The sequence below is a fragment of the Primulina eburnea genome, chromosome 15, assembly GCF_022965805.1.
Source record: "Primulina eburnea isolate SZY01 chromosome 15, ASM2296580v1, whole genome shotgun sequence".
In the NCBI taxonomy this organism is placed as follows: Eukaryota; Viridiplantae; Streptophyta; class Magnoliopsida; order Lamiales; family Gesneriaceae; genus Primulina; species Primulina eburnea.
The window spans coordinates 18,645,680-18,649,928 of NC_133115.1; positions in this window are offsets into that span (position 1 = coordinate 18,645,680).

Here is a 4,249-nt window from a genome sequence, read left to right on the forward strand (position 1 = left end):
CCAACTTATCCGCAAGGTTTCGCGTTTCAAGGACTGTTACGACATCTCGATATTTGCGCCTGTATTTTTGCCTGTTTGGTACAACTTCCAATATTTATCCCAACCGTTTAGATATTCGAGAATCAATGATCGTTATACACTCCTCCTTTATATATATATGGTATTCTCCCGACCCTTCCATTATCCCTCGCCGATTAGTGCAACAGCTATCATGGCCGGTGCAAGCAGTTCAAGAACTCCGGGCATGACCGAAGCCCTTACGGAGCCCAATCTGGAAGTTCAAAAATCCATTATAGAAGATGAAGTGCTTAATAAAGTTCTCGGTTACTGGGAAGAGCTCCAAGGGCTGAAACTTATTTACGATTCTGGGGAAGCCACCACCCCTACCCTGATATCCAAACTGAAGAAAGTGCGCAAACAAGTACACATAGCTGAGTGGGCGGACATCTTCACAGATGGCCATGTCTATCAGCTGATGCTCCGGAAGGAACTGAAGCTCCTGAAGCGTATTGTCGACTCTCCCAGCTTCATGCAAGGTTCCACCGCCCCTCTATCTGCCTGGTTGAAGATACGAATAATTGTCATAGAATAGAAATACAACGATGTAGTACGGGCCAATGTATATGGTTGAATAAATTTATCTCGGTTCCCCTTTTTCTGTCACTGCTCGGATATAACACTTTAGGTCCATTAATTGACACACATATCACGGATTGCGTAGAATTATCTGATGAAATAATTTATTAGAACTCCTGAGCTTAATACCTCCCTGGAAATTAACACAAAATGCCAGGGTCTCGAGCTTCCCGGGTGGTGAACGACACGCCGGGGCCTGAGCTTCCCTGGCTTTACGAAATGCCGGGGCTTCCTGCTCCCCGGGCTTCACACAATGTCGATTTCCTGAGGTTTCCCGGTCCGTGGTCTGGTGTCATAACCATATAAAATTTGGATGTTTAATATTAAAATCCTGCCGAGGTCTGCTTCATCTTCCGAGGCGATGATGACACTGCAGCCTTTATATTCGCTCACGCCTCTTCGGATACTTGGAACAATTTACGAGGCGCTTCCTGATCAGACACGTATGCTTAAGCCAACGGTTGCGATTAACTTTTCTCCTCCATAAATGTGGAGTCGTTTCGTATGGTCGGAAACTTCTCGGCTTCCTCCGTACTACCTACCATCTGCCTATAAATACGTAGATGAAGGCGAAGTGAGAGCAATCGTTTCAACATGCCGAGTTCAAGTGAATCCACTGTCAGCAGCAGCCCGTATGGCCACTTGCCACCCTCAACGCGTGCTCATTTAGAGTCGTTGAAGAGGACCATCGAGGAGCTTATTCTGGCGAAGGTCATGTCCACTTGGCATAAGATTCATGATCTTATGCAATCATACCAAGATGGCCTGGCTTTCACCAGGCCACAGAGAGCACTGGCCAGGAGATATAAGCGGATATTCTATGCGACGCACGTGGCCGAGCTAGCCACTGATCAAGTTCTGCTGCAGGCAATGCTGCGGAAGTAGTGGAAACAGCTGCGCAAGGTCGCTGCTACCGAGTCCTTTGCCAACCTCCCCTTCCCTGAGCTGCATAGCTGGATGTCAGAGTGGGAGGATCATGTAGGCTCTAGGCTAGCCACTGCAATCTTTCACCGATTTTATTAATGACATTTTAATTTGCGCATTTTGCTTGTGTACTTCCCTCAAGTTTATGGGTTTCAAAGTAAAAACCGGGGTTTAAAACCTCCCGGGCTTAAACTAACATGCCGGGGCCTTAAACCTCCCGGACTTAAAATAACGTGCTGGGGCCTTAAACCTCCCGGGCTTAACATAACATGCTGGGGCCTTAAACCTCCCGGGCTTAAGATAACTTGCCGGGGCTTTAAAACCTCCCGGGCTTAAAATAACATGCCGGGGCCTTAAACCTCCCGGGCTTAAGATAACTTGCCGGGGCCTTAAAACCTCCCGGGCTTAAAATAACATGCCGGGGCCTTAAACCCCCCGGGCTTAAGATAACTTGCCGGGGCCTTGAAACCTCCCGGGCTTAAAATAACGTTTCGGGGCCTTAAACCTCCCGGGCTTAACATAACATGCCGGGGCCTTAAACCTCCCGGGCTTAAGATAACTTGTCGGGGCCTTAAACCCTCCCGGGCTTAAAATAACATGTCGGGGCCTTACACCTCCCGGGGTTAAGATCACATGCCGGTTATCTTTTTTGAATGATACGCACGATGCCATGATGACACGTGTCCCTCTTTTTCTTTCCAACGGTCGGCAGCGTTCCGTCTTCCGAGGATTCGATAAGTCTGACCCCTTCATGATTACACGTCCTTTCATGTGCCTTGCACAACTTACGAGGTGCATCCCGATCGTTCATACCTATCCACTTCAACGGCTGAGATCCATGATCTGGGGCGTCTTTCAAAACCAATGTGGACCCTCGGATCATGGCTAGATCGACGGTCTAGATCGATTCTCTACTCCTATATATATCTCCTTCCCCAACCCTTCATCACTTTCGTCAAATTTAACCAAGCTTCCGCGTTTGCAACTCTGCCAAAATTCCGATCACTCCCCGGCGTTCCCACTACCATTCTTCCTCCAATCCGCGTAAGTTCTTCTTTTCATAATCATGTCTTCTTCCAACACTTCTTCTACGTCGGATAAGAATCGCAGGGGCTCCTCAGACTTTGAGTCAGATGCCCTGCGCGATAGTCCCCCTGATTTCCGCCTCCCCCGTTTCCACCTATCGCCCCCAGAATCCCACTCTTACACATCCTCCCCGTCAAAAAATCCAAAACTTCCCACGGGGCTGGGCCTTCAAGCTCCCAGAAGAACAAGAAAAAGGTGGCAACTTCTTCAAAACCTTCGGCCCGGGCTATTCCTTCTCCCGCCCGGGCTGCTGATCCTAGACCTTTGCCATGGTACTCTACCATGGCAAGTTCCCTCCGAGCTAAATCTGCCAAGGAGATCCGCCTCCTTGGCTCCATCCCCACTACTCATGATATTGTCATCCCGGGCCCTAGTAACCGGGCCGACAAGCCGCCGGAGGGGTACCTTACTTTTTTTCGAGATCAGGTGGCCAATGGCCTTAGGTTTCCCCTCCATGCATTCTTCGTTGGGATATCTTCCCTTCTGGGTATCCCGCTTAATCAGTTTCATCCTAATGCCATTAGGATGATGACTTGTTTTTTTACACTTATGTCCATGCACCCCGAGATCCCCCTCGAGCCTTCCCTCTTTAATTTTTTCTTTATCTGCTATATTGGCGATTACGCCTTTTCTTTCAAGACCCGGTCTCATCAGAAACTTTTCGGCGATATTCCCTCCTCCGTCAAGGACTGGAAACGCCGGTTCTTTTACATCCGTCCTGGCCATCTCCCCGAATGTCCGGTTGGGTTCATTTCTGCCCTTCCCACTCAACCGGGTCTTCTCGAAAATTATCACACACTTGACTCTTACACCCAAAGTGAGAAGGTGGTAGGTGGTAAAGTGTATAACTCCTCTGCCCTCCTTAGTGAAAAGCTATTGGTGGCCTATGGGCTGAGCCCCGGGGTGGAGGACCCTACCGACCGCTTCATCGAGGAGTTTGAAACCTCCCGCCCCGGTAGGTTTCCTCTGCTAGCCACTGTTGTATTTACTTTCCGCCCTATCTGTTTCTAATGTGATGTTTTATTTCCTGCAAACGCCGAGATGAAAGAAGCCTTTTCCCAAAAGCTGGCCGAGGAACGGGCGGCTAAGAAGGCTGCCCGGAAGGCTGCGGCTGCTGAGAGAAAAGCCCGGGAGCACCAGGTGTCTTCATCCCAGGGTGGCCACTGAAGGCCAGGTCGAGGAGGAGCTGGCATCTCAAGTGCCTGCTGACAAAAAGACCCTGGCTACTGCTGAGGCTTGGCAGGCTCGTACCCCTCCAAGCGCCCGGACTGCCGAGGCCACCGAGCCCCAGGAGCAAGGGGTTATTCTAATCGAAGGGGAGGACGAGTCCCCGGACCGACCCCTCGGCTCACCAAAAAAAGGAAAGCTACCAAAGAGCTGGTCCGTCTCGAGCCCCGGGTGGTGACCGGGATGGCTCAGGGGTCCGGGCTTGTCCCGCCAGTGTCTCCTGCTGGCACTACTTCCCCCTCCTCTACAGTGCCCAAGACCATATTCTCGGCTGGAAGCTCAACGATGGGCTTCCAGATGTTGAAGCAGGTGGCAACTCCTGCCGAGGAGACCATCCTTCAGGCTTCGAAGGCAGGGGATCTCATGATGGAGAGTT